This window comes from Pinus tabuliformis, chromosome X (genome assembly GCF_031772625.1).
Source record: "Pinus tabuliformis cultivar Carrire ecotype Pingquan chromosome X, CPIR1, whole genome shotgun sequence".
In the NCBI taxonomy this organism is placed as follows: domain Eukaryota; kingdom Viridiplantae; phylum Streptophyta; class Pinopsida; order Pinales; family Pinaceae; genus Pinus; species Pinus tabuliformis.
The window spans coordinates 292339828-292366293 of record NC_142308.1 but is presented as its reverse complement, the minus strand read 5'-3'; positions in this window follow the sequence as shown (position 1 = coordinate 292366293).

The window sequence follows — 26466 nt, the reverse complement described above, 5'->3', positions numbered from 1 at the left end:
ATGAAAAATAATGTATTGTATTGTATTGTATTACAGGGCGCCTCCTCAGCACTGGAATGAACTTCGGACCCTCTAGATAAAGCATTTCACCCGATAAACGGCCTCATACATTAGGGGGCAACTGTTATAGACATTTTTGTGCCTCGCATCATGGAGCATGAAATGTCAATAATCACAGGGATCCTCAGTCCCTAAACATGTTGTTCTTACCCCTAAAAGAACAAGGTCATCAAACAACAGCACTTCCAATCAGTTCTCCACCTGAAAACACTTCAAAACAGGCTTATTTTGGATCATGTCAGCTGCTCCACTGAGCTTCTGCGCTGGAATGCAACTGTCCCTCCTTGTACCTGCGCTGGAAGTCAAGATTAATGAAGGCTACCTGCGCTGGGCGAGATTGGCCAAGTGGCACAGTCATCCTGCAAGGTGTCAACTGCCCAGGAAGCTTCCAAACTGACACTTGGTTCATGAGATTCGCCCTGTGATGAGTAAGAGGTACTTGATCACCATGTGTAAGCAAGGATCTCCAAGTGGACTCAAGAACTAAAGATTAACTGAAGAGGGAGAGGACACAAGGCAGCTTCATGTCAGTCTCAAGCTGACTCATCCTTTCTTCTTCTCTCCTATATATAGAGCTCTTCTATGAGGTCTAAGGAGGCTGGAATTTTGTGTAAAGCAAGAAGGTGCTGTTGGTTTACAGTTAGAGCTATTGGGTGATTGTTTTACTAGAGGTGAAGAGGAGAGTTCTTGCTGCTGGGGAGGTGCTGCTGGATTGGAGCCATCATTGGTTGTAACCTTCTCAGAACCCTGTTACTTCTATCAATAAAGTTTTGCATGTTCTCCTATATACTTGTATTGCATTGATGTATTGTATTTACATGTATATTTGATTCACTCTAATCCATGTATCAGTTATGAGTACTTGTATCTTGTAGTCTCTTCTCTTGTTTGTGCAGGATCTGTGTGTAGCTGGACCGGCAAAGAGAGCAAAGAGCTGGGAACAAGAGACAAAGAGAGAGGACAAGGATCGACTAAGCGAAAGACACCAGGTTGGTTAATCTTTCTCCATTCTCTCTGTACTTTCATAAAGGAAATCATCAAAACTTTACTTTCAGTTGTTGCTAAAGACTGTCACCTTTAGAGTAGGGATAGGGTCATCCGCATCGGATACTTTTCCCCACAACAGAGCTGCAATCAAGGAAAAGTTAGCAATAAACTTTCTCCAATATTGTGCTGCTCCTAGGAAGCTTCTAACTTCTATAGCAGATTTGGGTTTAGGCCAGTTCACAATGAATTCGACCTTAGAGGGATCTATCCTCAATTCACTGCCCCCTACAATATGACCTAAATAATTTAAAGATTTTTTTCCAAATTGACATTTTGATAACTTCACATAGAGATTTTCTTTTTTCAAAACATCTAGAGTTTTCTTTACATTCTTCAAATGTTCTTCCCATGTTTTACTAAAAAAAAAAATGTCATCTAAATATACAATTACAAAATCATCAATAAAAGGCCTGAGTACATCATTCATAACTCTCATGAAAATGGCAAGAGCATTAGTTAAGCCAAAAGGCATAATTAGCCATTCATACAACCCTTGCTTTATTTTGGAAGAACTCTTCCATGCATCTTGTTCTGCTACTCTGACCTGATGGTAGCCACTACATAAGTCTAACTTGGAAAAATAAACAACTTCTTTCAGTTGATCTAATAGATCATTAATGCAAGGAAAAGGATAACGATTCTTGATTGTTATTTTATTCAGTGCTCTGTAATCAATGCATATCCTCCACAAACCATCTTTATTTGTCACCAACACGATTGGAGATCTTCATGGTGATGTTCTTGGTCTTATGAACCCTTTTTCGAGTAGCTCTTGTACCTACTTCTTGATCTCTGCATTTTCTAAAGGAGATAACCTATACATTCCAATGTTAGGCAATGGAGCATCCTGCTGCAAATGAATATCATGTACAATTTCCTTTTTGGGTGGCAGACCTTTAGGTTCTTGAAATAAGATATCATATTATGAAACAACCTTTTCTAAATCACCTTTCTGTTTAGCATCACAACCCTCAAATACATTGGTTTTATCAGGGATCTTTTGCTTTACAACCATTAGTAAAAATTTCTTGCATGAATTTACAATTCTTTTCATCTGCCCTGAGTTAATGAGAGTGTAGTTATTTTAAAGCTGATGGGCTCTTACAATATATTCTATTCCATATTTTTTGAGTTGATAGTTATTTTCAGCTCCATAGAAAATGGCTTTTCTATCATACAAGTAAGGGCTTCCTAAAACAATACCACATATATCCAAGGGAACTATATCTAACTCAACCTCATCTACAAATGTTGACGCAAATGCAAGCCTAAGTTTACATTGTCAGTCACTTGTAGCTTTGCTTTATCACATACCCACCCTAATGGATATGGCTTCTTGTGAGGTGTGGTTAGTAGTCCCAACTTCTTTACAATTGCTTCAAAAATCAAGTTTACTTGTGAACCACTAAAAAATAAAGTATCAATATTTTGATGCTTGGAAATAACTCTAATATGAAAAAGCTCATGTCTTTTCCTCTCATTTTCTTCATTATCAATAGATTTTGTAGAATTACTAGTAGATGCTTCAGAATTTTTACCTTTTATACCTGTAGCTGTGATTGTTGTTTCATCACCTGATTCTGACCCCAAATCTTTTTGAATAGAATTAGCCAGTCTTCTTCTTCTTTCCATCGAACTTCATGGGTTTTAGCTCCAGATGAAAAGACCAGCAATGTTCATCATCTTGTCCACCCTTCTTGCAGTGAGTGCATGAAGGTTTGTCTTTCTGTACAGCATTCGCCTTCCTCTCTTTCAATTTATGCTTCCTCTTTTCCTTGTTCTTTCTTGCAGTGGATTTTGATGATTCCCCAATCTCTAGGTTCACATTCTTACCTCTAGCCTATAGATGTGTAGTGTGAACGGATACCTAATCTATGATAGTAGGGTTAAACATGAGAATGGTGTGCTTCAAATAGCTATGCAGACCACCTATATACTTCAACAAAGTTTCAGGTGAGTCTAGAGAAATGCCTAGAATTAAAGCTCTTTTTCTAAATTCCTGGGTATAGCTTTGTACACTTTGGCCCTTTAATTGGCAAAGAGTTTGCCAACTCATTATTTCTTGCTACATATAAGCTAGTGGATAGATTTTTTTTTTTAATGGTAGAAACATATTCACTCCAGGTAGAAAAAATTTTACCATGCTTCTTCAAATCAGCTTGTGTCCTACCTTCTCACCACACTAAGGTAGTTCCTCCAAGGTGTAGGCTGGTCAGTTGAATCTTTCTCCTTTCTGAGTCAATGTTCTGTACTCTGCAATATACACCAATCTGTCTAATCGAGTTATCTAGCTTTTCTACATTTAATTCTCCATCATATATTGGTAATTCAAATTTTACATCTAATTTAATCAAAGGGCTAGAAGAAGGTGTTGATAGAAGAGGCTCTTTCCCTTCCCCTTTGCCTTCTGAATGTCCATCTAGAAGAGGTTCCTCTATTCCTTTGTCTTGTTTGGAGGTTGAAGTATCTTCACTTTGACCTTTCTTAAATTCTCGATACATCTCTTCTACCATGGCTCTCATGGTCATGAAACTGTCCATGAACTGAGAGTCTGATTCCAAGGGAACTTCTTCTATCATTCTCCTCGTAGGATAGACTCTTCCTATTTTTGGTTTAGTCTCAACCAGTTCTCTTTCTCCTAATTGAGCTTTGACCTAGTTAGCATTCAACAATATAGCACAAGCTTGTGTGACCTTAGATACCTAAAGCTCTAATACCACTTAATCTGATAATGAGATCTAAGACAAATATTAAGGTATTACAGACTCATGTACATGGATTTTCCTATGTTACTTTGTGTAATGGATCGATAAGATTGCGAAATACATAGACAATGAAGTAGTTAAAGAACATAATAGACAACACACATAAACACAACAAGTTTAATGAGTTCACCCAACACTCCTAGGCTACTTCTCCTGGTCTAGCCTTCAGTGATGACCTCTCTATTATGTCTTCAGAAGCAGAGTTTTTACAAAAGTGAGCTCAATTTGAGTCTCACACAACATATACAAAACAATAATTCTTTACTTGGATCCCCCAAGTCTTTCTGAGTACATAAACTCTCTTGACTGACTCTCTATCTCTGTTTGCTCTATGTCTCAGCACTGCTTACAATACTGCCTGTCTTTGTTTCTATCAGTCTATGGCTTTTAAAGACAATCTACTTTGTCTATTCATTATTCTTGGGCTCTCTAGCTTCCCTTCCGCTGTCCGCCCAGATCCCCCTTTGAGCATTAGCAATCATTATTAAACGCTTTCATGGATGGTGGCCACCTATTCTATAATGGAATGGGTCATCAGATCTTTGAAATCCCAAAATTGGTCGTTTTATGTTTACAAAGAGAAATGCTGCAAAACACAAGAAAATCCTCCAAAACACTATTCATCAGACTTCAAATATTCATAAATCTGCTTATAACTCTTATCGGGTCTACCTTTATGTCGCTTATCGCATCTCCATGATTGATCTGGGAGATTTGGATCCAACAACTGTGGTTTATTTAGGGGCGGATCTTTCGTATGGAGGTTAACCATTCGAAAAGGGTGGCTTTCTCTCTCCTTAGCCTAGACATGTGGCAGTCATTGTATGAGGTTGGGTGGAGCCCAGCCCAAACCACTTAACACCTTTGGCCATCCGAAATCCCGCTTGTTTCCTTTGTATTAAAAACACATTAAAAACAGAAAAACCCTCTGAAATGGCTTTAGACGTACTTGAAATATTATGCACATGCATTCATAAACCATTTTAGGTCCGGTTTCCATTTCATTGGTGCTTTTCCTTCGTATTTTGTTTATTTAACGAAAATCACAAATACAAAGGAAAACCCTATTTTCTAGATCTCAAAAAATTTATCGATTATCGTTTATAATTTGATCAGGTCTGGCTATTACATCGTCTATATATATATATATATATATATATATATATATATATATATATATATATACATAGTTCCACTCTTCTGTGTAGCTCCGATGCAATATTGCGATGCGAGTGATTGTAATTGCACATCACACATACCCCATGCCATTTTCAAGTGCTCCATTGTATTTGCCGATTGGGATATCACGCATTAACATGGGCCATCAATTTGTGCACTTGATCGAAGGTACTCATTGACCCACATTGATCACGATCACAACTATCATGTGATAGCCCCCGATTGCCTTTGCTTGCCATCGCTGATTGCGATGTGCCGATCGGATTTGGACCATTGATTAGCCAGATCTGGACTGTTTATCAGCCGGATCTAGACCAACGTCTCTCATGCATCACTGTCGATAACTTGGTTCTCCACTATTTCTTACTATTTTTCATTGTTGATAGTGTTATCCGCCTTTTTCAAAGGTTTCCTTTATGCAATAGTTTTGATCTTTTTAGAAGATCTTGAAGACTTTAGAGCGTTTTTGGATCTATTTTGGATCATCTATGGTAATTGCAGAGGGTACTGAGGCTTAAACTGTCTATTTTGCTACTTCAATTGAGTGTTCGCAACATCTTTAGGTTGCAAAAGGTGGCTAAATTGGTCACTCAAAGGTTCACGATGTCACAATTGGTTTTCAACGATTTGAAGTGAAAATAAGAGAAAAGATCAATTTGGGGATTTCTCGGCCTTTTAATCGATAACGGCTACATTTTGGCATGGAATTTGGCAAATTAACAATGGGTAGTTTTGCCTTTAGGAAGGGAGGTAGTTTTGTGCAACATTGCACCGCTTTTGAATGGCAGCCGGTATTTTTCGCGAGCACCCAATATAAGCTAGTGCCACCACATAGCAGAACAATGCCCGACCAAAACCGTGAATCCCGCATGCTCTTGGGGCATTAACAGTCGGACGATTAATCCACGCAATATGGTTGTGAGTCGTTAGATCTAGGGGTGGGAGATCGAAGTGATATCACACACTTGAGTTGTACAGAGGGATTTGGGATAGTGGTTAGCAGGGCCCTAGGTTTAATTACAAAGAATTGTAATTAATTAACAAAAAATGTCAGGATTTTTAATATAATCCAATTATTAATAAAGGTGGGACCATAGGTTGGTGGGTTAAAACTGGTGTCAGGGAATTTATAATGTGGGGAATTTACAAAGACGTACTTTAGGAATAAAGTAGGACAAAGGGTTTTTGTGGATTTTTAATGGAAAATAGAAATTAATAAGGTGGGAGGTGATATTTATAATGGGGAATGCGCTTTACACTAGGGAAAAGGGTTTTTGGGAAGGGGGAATGATTTTTTGAAGGGTAATATCTATGGATATGTGTGGAAGCAAGGGGTAAAAGGTTAAAATGAGGGGAAAAGTTATTTACTGGTAATGAAGGGATCAGGGAAAATTTTAAGAACCCCCCCTAAATTTATATGTATAATAAATGGGCGAATCTCCTTGGTATATAGGAAAAATGGAAAGTGATTTTATCAATAATATAATATGTATATATAATTTTTTGGCGAATCTCTCACTAGGCATGGAGAATATTTTACTCAATTATAAAATCTTGTAAGATCTTGGTGAGTCTTTCACTAAATAATAAAACTTTGTAAAGTCCTAGTGAATCTTAGCATTGTGAACCCTTAGACATTTTTTTGAAAAAGTATAAATGTTAGGATATTCCGACACATAGGAAATAGTTAAGTTCAACTTGGTCTAGTATAGAGTTAGGTATAGAGTTAGGTAAAGTGTGTTTCTTTACCGTTGTACATTTTGTAACTTACAATCCAACGGTCACGATATGTAGTGATCTGACGGTTCACTCTCTCCTCGGTATTACCGACACTTGATCCGTGGCTTGACACCCGATTGGTCCATGAGTTCTATTTAAAGCGCATGGAGGGTCATTGTTCGGGTAATCCGTGCATGAGAGAAGCTTATGTAAATTTTCATTCTTTGATTAATAAATTGCCTGTAGTAGCCACGTTGGCGCAGGCCATGGACTGTTTCCCTCTTTGAGGGTTTTAACCATGTCAAAAATACTGGTGTATTGATCTATGATCTGGTTGTGAGCGGTGTCCTTTTGGTGTTCTTTCTAAGGAACTTACCCTGTAAATTCCTACATGGTATCAGAGCTATTTGAGGGCCGCGTCCGTTGGTGATCCAAATCTGAATCCGGTAGAACTGCATCCGACTGCCGTTTCCTAGATCTGCTGTTTCTGACTGCTTTCGGGCCAAGAGGACTGCTCTGTTGTGTTCGGAGCATCTGTTCCAGTGAGGAACCCCTTTCGTTTCACGTGAAAAGGTTTCCGGTAGCCCTAGCTGCATCATTTTTAAGATCTGGAGGTATACAGTCTTTATTTGCAGTTTACTGTTATTTTCTCTCTGCTTATTTCGGTTTCGGTTTATTTAGATTTTTTTTCTAACCGGATCTATACCTTTCATTTCTGTGTATTCTCTTTGCCCTGAGACTCTGTGCGATCTGGGCAAATCAGAAACAGAAAGGAAGGATTTTTCTCATGCGTATGCTCTTTTCCCTGCGCCTTAGGGTGATCTCGAAAAATCAGAAACATTGAGAAAAATATTTAGTTTCCGGCCAAAGCTAACTTTGAGCCGCAAGGTTCATTTTTGAAAATATCTAGTTTTTTGGCTAAAGCTAACTTCGAGCCATAAGGTTCGTTTTCTTTGCATGTCCGTGTTGGGTTTTGTATTTTGTGGGGAAAAAGAGCTTTCTCAAGGCAAGCACGCAAACCAAGGCCCCCCCCCTCTCTCTCTCTCTCTCTCTCAAATTTTTTGTATAGATCAATTGGTTCAAAGCTATTTTAAGAGAGTAGAGGTCTTGGGTTCAAGTCTCCATTTTGTGGGGGCGGATTTTTTCATTCCCGCACATTCGCGCACTTTGCCGGCAACTTCAACAACTTTTTTTCAAAAAGCCATAACTTCTTCATCCGGAAGCCTTTTTCAGAGCCGTTTTTTTTAAAACAGCCTAATTTCTCGAGATCTATCCATTGGAACACTTACTTTCAGCATCTTCAGCTTCAGGTTTTTTTAAAATGGAAAGTCCATGCCAAGTCATTCTTGACAGCACTAACTACTTCCATTGGATATCCTACATGGAAGATTTACTTAGAAGTAAAGGTCTCTACCGAATAGCCACAGGCCAAGAGAAGAAACCAAAAGATGAAGACAAGGCTGCAAAATGGGAAAATAGACAAGATCAAGCACGTGGTTTGATAGGGATGTCTATTTCTCCTGATCTTAGATTCCATATTGCAGAACTTGATACTCCTCATGAAGCATTCGAACAAATCAGTAAAGTTTTTGGGATTAAAAATGAAATTAGAGCCCATCAACTAGAAAATGAGTTGCTTACATTGGATCCTAATAATTTTTCTTGCATTGAAGATTTCTTGTCCAAATTCAAGACCCTTAGATATCTCTTGGAAGGTGTTAAGGTTAAGAAAGTAGTAACCTTATTTATTCCATCCTTACTAAGTTGGGACCAGCCTACTCTGTATTTGTTTCCACCTTCCATTCTACAAGGGAAGCTTTCATTTGTCAAGGAAAAGACTACAAGGCCCCTTCCTTTGACTCTTTTTGTGATTCTTTAATAAGAGAACAAGAAAAACTCTTACACCTTGGTCTTCTTAATCTTGGAAACTCTTCCAAGAAAGCGTTAGCCGCCCAACAGCAACCAAATTCAAAGAATCCTAAGAAGTCATATCCTAAAAAGAATGGTCCTAAACCAAACAAGGGTCCTAAGCAAACTCAGCCTCAAAATGAAAGATCATTTCAACAAAATGATAAGACCAATAAAAACAAATGGAAGAAGACTGATAGACATTGTAACTTTTGTAATCGAGATGGCCACTTAGAATCTAAATGCTTTAAGAAGATGGAAGCCTTGGAAGCTGCAATGAAGAAACATAACATCCATGTGGAGCATTCTTCAACTTCAACTTCAACTTCATCTTCAGGAATGGCACTTTCTGCATGTCGTTGTCAATCATCTCAGTCTGGTTATGGATTAAATGTATCTTCTTCTTCTCATTCTCATGAGTGGCTCATTCATTCTGGAGCCTCTTATCACATCGCCAAAAACAAAGCCATGTTTTCTTCTTTAAATGATTGTAACACCAAAAATATATATGTTGGTGATGATAGATCTCTTAATGTTGTAGGGACTAGAACTGTTCATCTAGACAATGGTCAGTTTAATGATGTATTATGTGTTCCAACCTTATCCTGCAACCTTCTATCTGTATATCAGATAACTCATTCAGGTGAAGGTAAAATTGTTGAATTTTCACCTCATGATGTTGTAATCAAGGATCTAAGAGATCCTAAACAGATTCTAGCTACTGGTATTGCTGATGATTCCACAAGGTTGTATAAGTTTCACAACTTTGGGTCATCAAATCTTCCCTTAGTATTTGTTGCTCATAATGATGAAGTGAGCAAACTTTGGCATGAGCGATTTGGTCACTTAAACTATCACTCCCTTCAGCATCTATGTAAAGAAAATATGGTGACAGGTCTTCCTATGGTATCTTGCAGAGATGGTGTTTGTTCCGGATGTGTACTCGGAAAACATCATCGGGACAGTTTTGAAAAACATGCCTCTTGGCATGCCTCAGCCCCTTTACAGCTTGTGCACAGTGATTTATGTGGTCCACTTCCTGTTGCTTCATTCTCTGGTTGCAAGTATTTCTTAACTTTCATTGATGATTTCTCCAGACGCACTTGGGTATACTTCTTAAAACTCAAGAGCGAAGTATTTAACACATTTTTGGCCTTCAAAGCCTTTGTTGAAAAACAATCTGGACATCAAATTCTTAAGCTAAGAACTGATAATGGTGGAGAATATGTTAAAAACACATTCATCAACTTTTGCACCGAAAATGGAATTCAAATGCAACATACTGTTCCATACACTCCACAACAAAATGGTGTAGCTGAAAGGAAAAATCGCACCTTAAAGGAAATGGCTAATTGTATGCTGCAATCTAAAGGACTCAGTCTTAGTTTTTGGGCCGAAGCAATTAATGTGCAAATTATATAATCAATCGCACTCCTACTAAGGTTCTAAAGAATATCACTCCAGAAGAAGCTTGGAGTTCCATTAAACTAGATGTAAGTCACTTTCGTGTTTTTGGAAGTGAAGCATGGGCCCATATTCCAGATGAAAAGCATAAAGCTTTAGAACCTAAGAGTGAGAAATTTACTTTTTTTGGATATTCTGAAGATGTAAAAGGTTATAGACTTATTCCATTTAAGTCCAAAAATGTTATCATTAGAAGAGATGTAAAATTTGATGAAAATAAATCGGCCTGCGAGCCTAGTCCGGCGGATGTGCCACCTCTTCCTATCTCTTCTACTTTTTAAAACATTTCTTCTTCAGATGATGAAAGTGAGGATGACAATCCTCCCCCACCTTCTTAGGATCCTCAACTTCCAAGATGGGTCCGTGCTACTCGGGATGCAGCAGGTGATCTTACCGGTGATCCTACAGATCAGCGACGTACACGTTCTCAGTTTGAAAGAGCCTCTTCTTTACTGGCTCAAGCTCCAGTAAATCATGATCCTGACACTTTTGCAGAAGCTTCAGGCCATCCACATTGGGAAGCAGCTATGAATGAAGAATATCATTCATTGTTGGCAAATGATACATGGGATCTTGTTCCTCTACCAAAGGGACGCAAACTTGTTAGATGTAAATGGGTTTACAGAACCAAGTATGGACCAGATGGGAAAGTTGATAAACATAAAGCTCGTCTTGTTGCTAAGGGCTTTTCACAGGTTGAAGGCATTGACTACACTGAAACCTTCTCCCCTGTTGCCAAAATGAACTCTATCCGCCTTGTTCTTTCCCTTGCTGCCTCTTTAAAATGGGAAGTCCATCAGATGGATGTTAAATCTGCCTTCTTGCATGGGGACTTACATGAAGAAATCTATATGGAACAACCCATTGGCTTCATCAAAACAGACTCCAGCCTTGTATGTCGACTTAAGAAATCTCTTTATGGTCTCAAGCAAGCTCCTCGGGCTTGGTATGGCAAAATGGATAGCTTTCTTTTAGAATCTGGCTTTTCTAGGTGTTATTCTCACAATATTGTCTACACCAAGAAAGTGGGCAACTCTCTTATCATCCTTGTTCTTTATGTTGATGATCTTATTCTTACTGGTAGTGATCCCAACCTTATAAACCATGTGAAGTCCAGCCTTAAAAAGAAATTTGAAATGACAGACTTAGGACACTTACACTATTTTCTTGGTCTTCAGGTCTTGCAATCCAAGGAGGGTATTTCGCTTTCCCAGTCCAAGTATGCTTGTGATATTCTTCGTCATTGTCACATGGAAGACTGTAAGCCAGCCCCTTCTCCCTTTCAGTCTGGAGTCAAACTTTCAGTCTCTTGTACTTCTCCTGAAGTTGATGCTACCTTATACCGTCAACTTGTAGGAAAACTCTTGTATTTAACCCATACTCGTCCTGACCTTTCCTTTGTTGTTGGCCTTGTTGCTCGTTTTATGCAAAACCCCTGTGAAAGTCATTGGAAAGCAGCTAAAAGAATACTTCGTTATGTTCGAGGTACAATACAGTTTGGGATTCATTACAGTGCCAAAGCAGCTCCTCTATTAGTCGGTTTCACTGATTCTGATTGGGCTGGTGACCCTGATGATCGGAAGTCTACTGCCGGTTATGTCTTCACTCTTGGTTCAGGACCTATTACATGGGCTTGTAAGAAACAGGCTGCCATTTCTCTTTCGTCGGCAGAAGCAGAGTATCGTGGTGCCGTGGAAGCTAGTAAGGAAGCCTTGTGGCTTCATCAGATCCTATCAGAGTTTGGCTTTGAGCAGCAGCATCCAACCACACTTTGGTGTGATAATCAAAGTGCCATTCAGCTATGCAAAGATCCAGTCCAGCATTAGCGCAGCAAACACATTGAACTACACATGCACTTCATCAGAAAGCTCATTCATGACCATGTTCTTGAAGTGCAATATTGTTCAACAGATGATCAGGTTGCAGACATCTTCACAAAGGCTCTCACAGAGGCGAAGTTCACTAAACTTCGATATATGCTTGGAGTTCAGGAAGTTGTCACTAAGGGGGGATAGGCTCTAGTGCCTCCTTCCTTCTCCTATTGTGTCATATTTGTAAATCCTTCAATCCTATCCCAAGTTGTTCTTAAGGGGGGATGTTAGGATATTCCGACACATAGGAAATAGTTAAGTTCAACTTGGTCTAGTATAGAGTTAGGTAAAGTGTGTTTCTTTACCGTTGTACATTTTGTAACTTACAATCCGACGGTTCACTCTCTCCTCGGTATTACCGACACTTGATCCGTGGCTTGACACCCGATTGGTTCATGAGTTCTATTTAAAGCGCATGGAGGGTCATTGTTTGGGTAATCCGTGCATGAGAGAAGCTTATGTAAATTTTCATTCTTTGATTAATAAATTGCTTGTAGTAGCCACGTTGGCGCAGGCCGTGGACTGTTTCCCTATTTGAGGGTTTTAACCACGTCAAAAATACTGGTGTATTGATCTGTGATCTGGTTGTGAGTGGTGTCCTTTTGGTGTTCTTTCTAAGGAACTTACCCTGTAAATTCCTACAATAAAACCGTATATGACAAGAGCCACATGGTGGCAATGTCACTGTTTTTTCTTCACATTTCCACGGCATGGAACTTGTCTATAAAATTATAAAAAATCCAACCAAGTCCCTTATAATATGCAGGTAAGCTTATAACAGAGTGTGATACCTCTACTATGCTTGTCTTCATTCAAGTGTCATAGTTGCTATACTTAGCACTTTGAATCACAACTCTCTTAGAACTCAACTCTATAGTGTAATTAAAACCTTTGGAAATTGAATCTGACAATGCTATAAGAAGGATTAGTGAAATAGAAGCTTTTGTGAATGAGCCCACTAACTATCACTGCTAAACAATCAATCTAGACTATGAAGTCTTCCATCTTGATCACAATCGTGCTCACGATCAAGGGAGTGCGACCACCCAGCCTGACATAATGGCCATGATAGCTTCCAATAATCAACAACAACCTTGCAAGGACATCCTAGCTCATGTCTCATGAATTTTATTCACCAATATTAACTGATATAAACCTTATAAAGATAATATTAGAATCCTCTCTAGATTCACTGTTAATACAAGGGTAAAGGTCCAAATGAAATTTTCTAGTTGAAGGCACTAGCTAATACCAACTTTGGTATTTGTGACCCCTTTGTGGGGATGCACCAACCCTGCCCCATTGGTTTCTACCTTGTAACATAGTTCAAGGATCACAACACTTTCCAATCTTCCTACTCCATTAGTCACACTTTATATGCTATACATATTGAATGGAAAAGAAGCATTATAGAACACACAATTTCACAAAAGGAAGAAAAATCTTAGCCAGTTCAATATCAAAATCTTAACCACTGATTAATAAAGAATAACAAGTAGTGTAATGAATTGTTCCGAGTTATTTATTTACAAGCTATAAAGAATGTAGTGAAATGAAAAATATTACTTAGGAAACCCTTCAATATTTTTTACTAATATGTCTATGCATATACATATGAAATTAAGAACATTGTTGAATACAAAGTTTCCTTTTCTCTTGCCTCCATTTTGACAAATCAGTGTGAAATCAGTGTCACTTTGAATCTCCTTTCCTGTGTGGATGTTTTGACAAATCAATGTGAAATCAAAGTAACTTTGAATTTCCTTTCCTGTGAGGGATCACATCCACAGTTGATTAGTAAAAGATAATCTACTATATATTATGTTCAAGAAACGGACTGCAATCTACAGTGGAAATGAGACCTCAATTCTTATTCTGAATTTAAATATCTCAGGACAACATAAGAGATAAAAATGCATATCGCCTTATTAGCTAGAAAACAATCACTCCATCATTACAGGACCACCTAGATTTCGGCACTTAATCTAAATAATGGCATTAGTTGCAATGCTTATTTGCATTAACACCATGGAAAAACAACAACAATGTTTCAAAGCACACTTAGTGGAAAGGTTGTAACATTCCGAGAATATTTAATGATAGCATCTGAACCTCATAGCTATGGTGGGGAAACTAGGGAACCTAAATCTTGGAAGATATCTCATACCAAATCTGAGAAAAAAATAAAAAAGGGAAAAAATCAAAATCTATAAATCAAGCAATGAATTGTTTACAAATCAAATACAATTCCTTTAACTAACAGTTAAATTGTGGTGATATATTTAAATATTTTAGTAAGAGGGGAGCTTCAAACCATGGAATATTACCTTTGTCGTTACTGTCATCCCTCAGTGACTGAGATTACAAATCAATACTTATGGAAAGATTGTAAGAAATTCTGTGAAATAGTAAAGCATAACCTCTATTTTCAAGCAACAAAATGAAGACATTGTTACATCAAGAGCCATAATTGATACATAATCAATGAATCAAGTCCTTGTATGGCATAAGCTTGTTTCACAACCTCTATTTTCTCAATAACAAAATCAAGACATTGTATGTGGTTATTGCCAAAAGGAAACTGTGTTCTAATTGGGAAGAGGATCTTATCAAAAGACATGGATTTATTCAAAGCTACAAAGCCTAATGGGTTACTGAAAAATAGGTTGGAATATGGAGTCATGATACTCAAATTGAAAAAATATGCTTTCCTTTTATAAACATTTCAGTTATACAATGTTTTTTGAAAGCATTAGAATTTGAAATTGGGCCTCTCTATCAAGACAAATTTTCATTAACACAATGTACTTTCCTACTTGAAACATTGTAGATATCCAAGAAAAACTTGAAAATCATAAGAGAACTTAGCATAATGTACTTTCTTTCCTTCCTTAACATTCTTAAAGAGTTGAGGTTCCCCAAGTCATCAGGTAACTTTCAAAGGAAATGAAAGTTAGTAATAGTCCAATTCACAACTAAAAATGTGTCACAAATACGAGGGGGCATCTCCTCCAAATCACAAAAGTGCTCCAGGTTAAAATCTAGCATTATTGGAAGCTTAATGCTCGACTGGGTGTTATTGAACCCAACCATTTTTCCAATCTTCACTAAAAGCTTAAATATAGCTTCTCTAAGTTCTACATGACTTTACTATGCTCTTGAAGTGGGGGCACATGCAGCCTCTCCAAGTGAATAGTCTTAAACTAAGTGAAGATAAGGCCGATAGATCATTCAGTGTGGATCTCTTTAACCCATAATTGAATACTATGTCTCTCTTGAACCCATAATTGAATATTATTAGGACTTTCAAATTTTTCATGGAACTCAAAAATGTTGCAAGAAAGTATTTGCTTCCAGAAAAGAATAAAACTAAAGCCTCTGCTTGAGGACAATTGATGTCACACCACTAATACTTCTCCATGAATCTGTATAGGTAAACCACAAATGCAGAATTCCATTAGAATATTGTGTTTATTAAATAAACAAATGAAATCATTGCATTTCTTTAAAATATCTTTTGAAATCAAAATTACCAAAATTACATATCGATAACCTAGTCGGTGTAGAATAAAATTCACCCGTGTCATTCACAGAAAGCATGAGAAAAAACATAGTACTATATATAAAACCAAGAAAATTTTCAAATTCATCACTTCTAGGGACCTCGTAACCACCCTGCCAATACACAAGTATGTTCATGTTTGTAGTTAGAAAAATTACCCAAATTACAATCTGTATACTCCAGCCTATGTTGAAAAGTTATAGAAGGATGACTAGTGCAATCAATCCATTCCTTTTAGCCCTGGATTTATTTCAGTTTAAAACAGAAGTATACAAATATACTTGTCCAATGTTTATGCTTTAACCATTCACCTTAAGATGTTTTTACAATATAATTTCCTAGGTCTATTTAATATCTTCATTATCATAAAAACCAACCTATATCCATCTTAACTCCACATCTACCACTCTTAGGGGGGTGAAATCTATTTATCCCTCTAAGCACTTGGTAGACCTAGAATTAAGATGGATCTAAGATGATAGAATTTCCCCTTTAAATAGTCTATGCTCACATGAATACCATGGTATTACAATGGGTCAATACCATGGGTTATCATAAACATGGAGCTTAAAAATTAATATTAGTAATTTATAAAAATTAATAAAATTAATAGTTGATTTTTATTTTATTTTTTATTTTAACCAAGCTAAAATTTTTCACATATGTTAAATTACAACATCCATCTTTACTCTTGATCCACCAAGCCCTGAGAGGGATCAAATATTTTTTCACTCTATGCTAGTTCGCATATCACAATATTTGATACCTCTCAGGGGTTAGTAGATCCAGAGTAAAGATGTATCTATGCTAGTTTAATTCCCTGATTTAAATAGGCTACATTCCAGGTGAATACCATGGGTCAATACCATGTGCCATTTTTATTTTTATTAATACTAATATTAGGGTTAATAATGTTTTTTTGCATGGTATCAATAATAATCTAGCCCATGGTATTTGTCCCATAGTATTTTTCCCATAGGTTTCACCTAAATATAATGCATTTTTTGAGTGTTCATAAATATAAGGTGACTTATGGAGTAAATATAAAAAAAATGTTTGATTTGTTTACCATACCTCTTGTTTATTTATATTTTTATTAATTTACCATACCTCTTCTACAAATATGGTATTTGGCCCATAGGATTCACTTAAATAAAACCTCTTTTTTGAGCCTTCATAAATAGAACGAGGGTTGTGGACTAAATATAAAAGGAGGTTTTATTTATTTACCATACGTCTAGTTTATTTATATTTTTATTTATTTACCATACCTTTTGAGTAAGTATAAAAAAACATTTTATTTTTTTACCATACCTCCACTTTACTTATATTTTTATTTGTTTACACCCTTGCATGTATATAAGGTGACTTATGGAGTAAACATAAGAAATGTTTTATTTATTTACCATGCTTATCATTTATTTATATTTTTATTAATTTACCATACCTCTTTTATAAATATGGTATTTGGCCTATAGGATTCACTTAAATAAAACCTATTCTTGAAAATTAGGGCGAATGGAAGGTTGTAACTCCTAATTTCAAGGGCTAAATTTACCTTTTTTACCCTCTCCCTTAAAATAAGGTGGGCTATTTGAGGTGATTTGTAAAAATGTACTATGATACAAAATATTCGCCCACTAAAAATTTAAAACCCCTTAATTTCGCCAAAGGGCAAACATTCGCCCCTAAAATTTTCCATGGAAGGGATACTAAGGGGAAATTAGCAAATAAGTATGTGGAGGTATAGTGAAATGAGGGGAAATTAGTAAACAAACTTTGGTGAATATTCTTTCTTTTTCACAATTCCTCCAGCACATGAAACATAGGATTAAGGATGATGACTTTGCTTTTGACTCAGCAACCTTGTGCACTTGCAACATTTCTTCTACCTACCCTTTATCTACCCTAGTATTTCTCTTCATTTTAATGGGTGCATTTGAGCTTTCTGACCCTTTATTTCTTTTTCTTTTGACAAGTGAACTATCTAATTCTAACATTATAACTTCCAATGGCTCGGATTAAACTGATGAGCTCATTACTATTTTCTACCTAACTCTTGATCTGCCAAGATTAAACAGTTTGGCTAGATGTTTATTCTCTATCTATCAACATGAAATTTAAAGCATGAATGGGTCAAGATTAAACTTTTTTACCATCATGGATTGTGGAATTTTTGACAAGATGCACACAACGTTATTCTGCAAAGTAAAAGGAGTGGCATTTGAATTTTCTCACTTTCATGATCTATTTTTAATCTCTTTTTTTGGGTTCATATTTTTCACCTTTTTTATCTTTTTCTTCTTTTTTTGTCCTTTGATTATTCTTTTAGGACATGCCCTCTTTACATTTTTTAATTTTAATATGGGAAATCATTTTGCAGAAAGAAAAATTATGTACAACATTACAAGACTAACCATAGCCAATTCAAAATTAGGAATCCTATTATTATAGGACCCTAACAATGGCTCCACATGGGGATGGCATTTCCTTGTGAAATTTCAAGAACTTTAAGATCAATAGATTTTGAAACTTTTGTTTTGGCTAGATTGTAACTGCTCCTCTGTGATCTGTTTTATTCATACATATGATGGTACACCTTTCAAAGCTCAGGGCCTTCTCTTCGAGCTTCAACCTGAAAATATTACTATCCAATCCAATCTAAACTCTGCAATGTTATATACAATGAGAAAAGTAAAATGAACTATTGTTAATCTGTGGATAAGTAATGTTTTAGCATTCTACCATTGACTGGTCCTCCTAGTAGATCTGTTCCATCTAACTGTCTCAAGAAAAATGCATTGTTATCTCTGTAACCATAAATGATATAAGGGCCTTGCCATAGGAAATCAAATTGGCATGTTTACCTTTCTCTTCTCTTCTAGAATCCCATTTAAGTACCATGTCACCTATGTAAAAATCATCATCTTTAGTTTTCTTGTCAAAAATATTTTTGATTTTGTCCTAGATCACTTGTGATTTGACATAGACTTCTTCTCTAGTTTGCTGCAAGTGTATTGTTTGATTTATCCTCCTTTGGATGTCATTTGGTTCCACTTGCAACTCTTGAATCATTTTCATCACTGATACTCCTAAAGAGGATGGAAGAACAACATCCATTCCATATACTAGCTGATAAGGAGATGTACCAATGGGCCTTTTGGTAGTTAGCCTGTCTGCCCACAGGGCATTGCCCAACTTTTTGTTCCAAGTCTTCTTGTTGTATTCTAGCAGTTTCTTGATGATATTGACAAGGCTTTTGTTTGAGGATTGTACAAGTCCATTACCTTGAGGGTAATAGGTAGTTGAATGGCCAAGGGTAATGTGAAATCTGTTACAAAAGTCTATCATTTTCTTGGATTTAAAAGAAGCTGCATTATCAGTAATGAGCTTTTGGGGGCATCCAAATCTAGAGAGGAAATTGTTTTCAAGGAATGAGATGATGATAGAGTTTGTGGCTTGTATCTATTTAGTAAACTAATCAGTGGCTGTCAAAATCTGCTTATGTTGGGCTGACGAGGATGGGTGAATTTCCCCAATGAAGTCTAAACCCCATTGTTGAAATGGCACTTCTGTGGATATGGGTTTGAGAGGTAAAGGTAGCAGCTTCCTTTTGCCCTAAAATATTTGGCACCTGTGATAGGAGGTCACATTTTTCTTGACATCTGCAAATAGTGTAGGCTAGTAAAAACCTGCCCTTAAAACCTTATCAGCAGTTTTTTCCAATATAGGTGTCCTCCACAATCTCCTGCATGAAATTATTGCATAACTTAGTTAGCTTCATCTTTTGATAAACAATTTAATAGAATGCCACCATTATCTTTCCAAAATAAATCATTATCTATGATACAATATTTCATTGATTTCATTTTCAAAAATCTAGCTTTAGTTCTAGTTAAACTAGGAGGAGCTTGTAAATGTAGTAAAATGAATATGATATCTACATACCAAGGTGAATCTATAAAAGGTTCATTGATCTGTGGAGTTGCCATCTCTTCTTAATCATCTAGGGTAGCAATGAAATTTATATCTAAGGCCTCACACTTTGATTTAGCCATGAGTTTAGATAAACCTTGGCCTTTGATAAGTTTTGTAGGCTTCATCTCTATGTCATATTCCAAAATAGTGGCAATCCGTTTGCCTCTCTTTCCTTCAGTCCCATTTTGTGTCAAAATTTCCTTTACTACTGAATTTGGAACATAAGCAATGACGTGTGAATACAATATGTACACTCTAAAATATTTAATAGCTTTTACCAAAGCAAGTGCTTGTTTGTCCATTATGTTGTACTTTAGTGTAGCATATCTCAAAGATTTGTTGAAAAATGCAATAGGTTGTTGATATCCTTTAGCATTCTTTTGCAACAAGACTGTTGCAATAGTATGTTGTGATGCAAAAGAAAAAATTATGAAATCCCTTTTGAAATCAGGACTTATGAGGACTGGTGTTTTAGTAATGGCTTCCTTGATTGCCTCAAAAAAATGTTTAGCCTCCACTATCCACTAAAATGTTGAATATTTCTTTAACATGTTATTTAATTCTCTGATTAATTCTGCTAAATTAGAAATGAATCTCTTAAGAAAATTTATTTTGACTAAAAATGATTGTAGGTCTTTGATGTTTCTAGGATGAGTGATGTTTAGGATTGCCTCTATTCTAGCTAGATCTATTCTAATTCCATCTTTTGATATTATTTCTCCCAAGAGTTTACCTTGTTCTAAACCAAAGATTGTCTTTTTTGGATTCAAGGAAATGCTAAATTTCCTACATTTAATAAAAACTCTTCTCAAGTGATCTAGATGTTCACTATCAGATTTTGAAAACATTGTGATGTCATCTTGGTAAACCACTAGAAAGTCATGGATTTCCTTTTCAAAATTTATATCCATTTCTCTTTGGAAGGTAGCCACTGCATTAATTAGTCCAAAAGGCATCTTTAAATACATAAAAGTACCCGAGGGAGTGGTAAATGTAGTCTTTGCTTGATCCTCTGGTTGAACTAAGATTTGGTTGTATCCAGAGAATCCGTCAAGTGAAGAAATTTTAGATGAAGCTACTACCCTTTGTAGAATGTGGTCCATTTTAGGGAGAGGGTTGTTATCTTTTAATGACACTTTGTTCAAGTTCCTGAAATAAACACAAAGTCTGATTTCTCCTGTGTTCTTTCTAGTAGAGACCAAAATAGAGACCCAATCTAAATATCTAAATGGTGATATAATTTGTGCATCATACATCCTTTTAACTTCCTTTTTAATTAATGGCATAAGAACTGGATTAATTCTCCTAAGCTTCTGTTTAAATTGTTTTTGATCTTCTTTGAGGGGTATCGTATGTTGAATAATGTTGTTGTCATAAGACTTAAGGTCTTCATAACTCTAGGCAAAGACATCTTGAAACTCTTTGAACAGACTTATGTATTTAAGCTTTTCATCTAGAGGTAATGACTTTAATATTTTGATAAGCTTGGGTTTTTCTTCTGTTCCTATGTTACATTCTTCTACGTCTACTCTTAAAGGCTCCATTTTTTGTTTTCTAGCTACATCATTTGAATCAAACAAATCTTCTAATGAGACTAATCCCTTAGGCAGAAAGTTATTTTTAAGGTTTAAAATCGCATTATCATCATTGATTATTTCTTCTATTTCTATCATTTCTAAGTTATCTATTTCTAGTTTAGAGAATTTAGTGGGTTTATCTAGATCTAAAGCATTTATATCTATCTCACTATTTATGATATTATATACTAGACAATCAATATCTTTGTTACAGTCTTGAAATTCTCCTTCAGCATTCATGAAATCATAGATTTGAGATTCTTGTGAGAAAATCTGCCAATATTTCAAATTGTCAGGTATGATAGGTCTATGTCTTACTTCTACTGTGTAGTGGTGCTTGGGCTGAAAAGGTAATTTGTAGGTACTAGAAAAAGTGGCAAGATTGTGAGCTTGCATGTTCTGTTTCCTAGGAATGGCAGCAAAATCAGTTTCAAGAAGGTCCTTAATCAGATCTAGGATAGTCTGTCTATATTGGCTAAGTCAGGGATTATTCACAGAGTATACACCTTTGATTTGTTTTATATCAATTCTGAGTCTCCCATGATAGAAACTCTCTTGCTTCCCAATTTTCTAACAATTTGGAATCCTAAGATTAGAGCTTCATATTCTGCCATGTTATTTTTGCATTTAAAGTTTAATCTAAAGGAATGACGTTCAGAATGATTATTTTCCATGTTATGAATCCAAACTCCTGCACCTGCTCATAATCTATTTACAAAGCCATCAAAATCCAAACGCCATAGAGACTCATGAAATATGTTTTCACTATCAGGTGATTTGTCTTTTTCTTCTACAACTGTGATTTCATTTTTTCCATTGTCTGAATTGTACAAGATAAAAGAGTCCATATCAGAATGCATGGGGTATATGGGGAAATTTTGTGGCTTTTCTACACTACTCACCATGTATTTCATCAAGGTCACTCTGTAAATTTTTCTTGGTTGAGCAAACACAGAAGTGGTGGCATATGACATGTCTAACTGTTGAGATCCCTACAATTTTGCTCCCCATGAGCGAGATAACAACATTCCATACTTGGGTGGGATATCAGCAACTACTATGTCCATAATAATACTCTTTGTTGGGCATTGGACTAGAGTCACACAAAAATATTTAATCAGGCCAAGGCATTTTACATGGCTGGAATAAAATGAAAATAGGTCCTTGTAGGTTTTGGTAATATCTAAGTTTATACTCTCCATAATTGCTTTTAGCATTAAGTTATGGGATGCCCCTAAATTTAGCAAATCATTATGTAAGATTTTATTATGAACATTCAAGCTAATGTAGAATGGAGGGATACCCCCTTGTTGATGTGTGCCATTTACTTCTAGGCCAAACAATAGCTCAGGTTGATCATCACTAAGGTTTACAACATCTTCTCCTTCACCTATGTTTAGTGTATGAATGATTTGTGCTCTATATGATTCAATTTTCACTAACTCTGTCAAAGGCACTGATATTTTCAATTTGTCTATCTCAGCCTTAACGTTCAATGGCAATTGAGTTTTGCCTGATTGTGTGTTATCTTCCTAAGCAATTGTGGTCCATGTAGTTTTGTCTTCTTTATCAGTAGTTGGCAATTCAGTTCGTGTACCAGATGTTTTGTTTTGGAATATTTTATTTTGGATAGTTTGACTAACATTTTCAGTTTAAGTTTCAACTATAGTTATATCTACAATTTTAGGGCTAAAAGTCTCCTGAGTTCCTCTAGGGAGAATTTGTAGCACTTTGTTCACAGGAGCTTATGTTATTTTTTTAGTTTGTATTTGGACTGATTTCTTAGTGGGAGTTTTAGTATTCTTTTTGCTTCTAAGCTTGTACTGTTTGTGAAATTCATATACAGCAGATTTATAGCCTTGTTTTAAGTGAAAGGACTCTCTAAATTCTAATTGTAATTGCTGTAGCATGTACAATTCTTGTTCTTCCTGAGTAAGAAAAACAACATCTTCATTTTTAATTCCTAATAGATTTATCTGGGTATCCTCCTCTTCTTCATGGTTTTGTGCACCCTCAGCATAGTTTTCTTGAGAAGGAGGTCTAATTTTTTCATCTGGTATAGAGTTTTTTCCAGTGTTAGGATTCTTCCTAAAGTTGGGGTTTCTTATTGGGGGTGGCTACTGATTTTCCCACTGAGTTTTTCTTTCCATGTTTTCTAATCTATCCATTATTCTTTCTACACTTTTGACTAGACTATCTATTTTACCATCTAAAGTGGAGGTTTCCTCTTTAGTGACAACTCTTTTCTCATTTCTCATCCTGGCTTTCTTAACTAATAAATTGGCTTCTACACTAACAACATTACTTTTCATTTGATACAATGTTTCAGGGTTTCTTTCTCTCCACTGGTAAGACATGTCAGCGTCAAAAGCATCAGGAAATTTGATTAATGCTAGGTCTGGTGGAGGTTTAATGTTTGCAAGGATTGCATTATAGATATTGTTGAACCTAGTACAATAGTCCTAAACAGATTCATTAGGAGCTCTTCTAATGTTATCATATTCAAATAGTATTTGTAAGGGGTTTTTTTTCTTTCCCATCTATCAACAAACAATCTAACAAAAGCAGCTAAATCTGCAATATGATTAGCAAGTAAACCTTTAAACCATTTGTTTACATCCCCTGTCAGTGTTTGGGTAAATAACCTCATTTGCACATCAGACTCATCAATCTCATGTAACTCAAAGTAATCAATCATTTTATTTACATGTTGTTGGGCAGTATACTGACCAGTAACGTTAAAAAAAAAAGATTTTACTTTGGTAGTATTGGGGCATGCCATGTAGTTGAGCTGGTAAGACCAAAAGTGCATATTTTTGTGCCATGGTTGAGGTTATAGTTTGGCTAGGAGGTAAAGTAGTGGTGCTTGAAGAAGAACTTGAGACAGTTGTGGATGAAATAGATGAGCTTGAGCTATTTGGTTGAGGATGAAGTTGAGGAATAACTAGTTTATGGGAATCAAGTGTGGTGGATATTATAGGTGAGGTGGTAGTAAATGAAACTGTATTTACAATTTTTGAAGACTCTGTAGAAAGTTTAGAGGTAGTAGCAGTCAGGGCAGCTACTTCAACTGATTGTTGAAGATAAGAATCATTGATGTGGCTTATCAAGGTTGAGGTTAAAGATTCTAGTTTATCAAAAGTATCCAAAACAAGTTGATCTAAATTTGGATGTATAAGCACCTTTTTTGACTCAATGAATTGAATAAAACTAGGGTCTATTAGACTTTCATGAATTGAAGTTTTTGATTTAGTTCTAAATAATGAAAGCTCAAAAGACAGATCAAACTGAATATCCTCTAAAATTGATAATTCGTTGGGGAGTGAATTTGCTTTAACTAACTGGCTACTAATTGCTTAAGTTTCTACCCTTTTTGGTTTTCTTAAAATTCTGTCAAGGTTATCAACTATTGTAGTAGGGTTTGGATGTGGATTAGCCCTGGTGTAGTGTGTCCTTTTGGGAGCTAGAATTTTAATTTTTTAATTGTTTAATGACATTTTTTCGACAACTCTAAAATGACGTTAAGGGGCAACAGATAAGATTTGAAATTTCCATAAAATTTTATTACACTGAGGATTTTCCCCAGTATGGTCGCTAATATGTTTTCACTCCAAAATTTCTCTAGATTTGTTCAGAAATAAATAATAGATGTAACCACAAACCTACTTTGGAGATTAGGATCTAGCCTTCCTAATGCTCAAAGAGGACTCTCTCTTTATGATTTAGCTTTGTTTGGTTAATTGATTTTAGGCTAGTTATGATTGCACTTGGGTTTTGATATAGATTTGGTGGTGGGATCACTGACTTAAATGGATGGAGGGATGTCTTTTACCATTGGGCTATGGGGTCAAGTGTCAAGCAAATAGGACTCGATCAAGTTCTAAAAATAGTGTCTATAGGGCAAGGTGGCTGAGTAATTTCAGATCTTAAGGTTTGATGGTAAAGTTGATTTCAATTGGATCCAAGGAGAAATTAAGGATTCCTTAAAATGGATAGTGAAGGAAGTGAAAGCGACCAACCGTGATGAGAGAGAAATTAAGGATTCTCAAATCCGGATATCAGAAGAAAACATTAAAATGATTAGTTGTTCAAGACAGAGTGTACTTAAAAAATTCTATAATATAATTCCAGTTGATTCATTCACTTTAGATAACATGTAAGCTTGTGAAACACTTAAGAAAATAACAATTGGACAAAAGAAGGTACTTCACTGAAATGGCCCAACACATGAATCCTGTAATGCAATCTCTTTATTATTCAGTCCAATCTGCTGACTTGAAAAATGGTACAAATAATTCTTAGGTTTTAGATCAATAGATATATAGTAATGTCAAGAAAATCCACACTCTATACTTCAAATTTATGAAGCGTTTATACAAAAATAGTTTACAAAATATCCCAAACTGTCTTGGGAATTAATCTAGGATAAAGAAATATCTTCATTCAAGAAGATAGAGACAGATATTCATATCCTGCAATCTGTCCATTTTTATTAGGCTCTATTGTTTTATTCTTTGATCTTTTGTTCTTTATTCTCCTTTTCTATTGGTCTTTTACGGTGGCTCTTCTTTTTTACATTGCCCTTTTAACTGATACACTTTCACCTGATACTCTTTCATCTGGATATTCTATCACTTTCCTTTCACTAATCTGTTTTCACTTTTACTGTGCATTTTTATAGTAATTCATTTAATTTCTCCTCAATATCTGCATCCAATAATTTGATATTTATGATTTTCCTGTAAATTTCATCTACTTATGTGTACTTAACAAAGGTGGGCCTGTTCACAAAAAGGTATTTTACCTCATGCTAGAGGTAAAATAGGTTCTCAAATTTTTCGTATAGAACCTTTCCTATAGGCATTCCCTTCAAAGAGGAATTATTGGCTTAATCTCTTGCCAGCTCTCTGATTATCCTCTTGTAGTCTTCATGTGGCATCAATTTTTCATTTATCACCAAGGGATTTGGCAAACTTTTCTACCTTAGAGCATCAAAATTAACCATGAACCTATCTATAGCCAGCTGCATGGTTTGGCATTTGTCTTCAAGGTTCATCATTAAATCTCTCTTGGTGAGAACCTTTTTCACCTCTAGTATGGTTCCAGTCCTATCATGTATGTCTAGCTCCTCCAACTCATATTTGTTTTAAGATTTAAGGAAATGGACTATTCTATTGGCTTCTTCTTGCATGTCTCCTAGTTCATCCTTAGCTCTCTGACTTGCTTCTGTAGCCTCTTTGACTAAATGATTTTGTTCAAAGATGACTTGAATGGATGGCCAAATACCATTGACAGAGTCAATGATATTGGCCCATAACTATTCTTTAGCTTGGTCA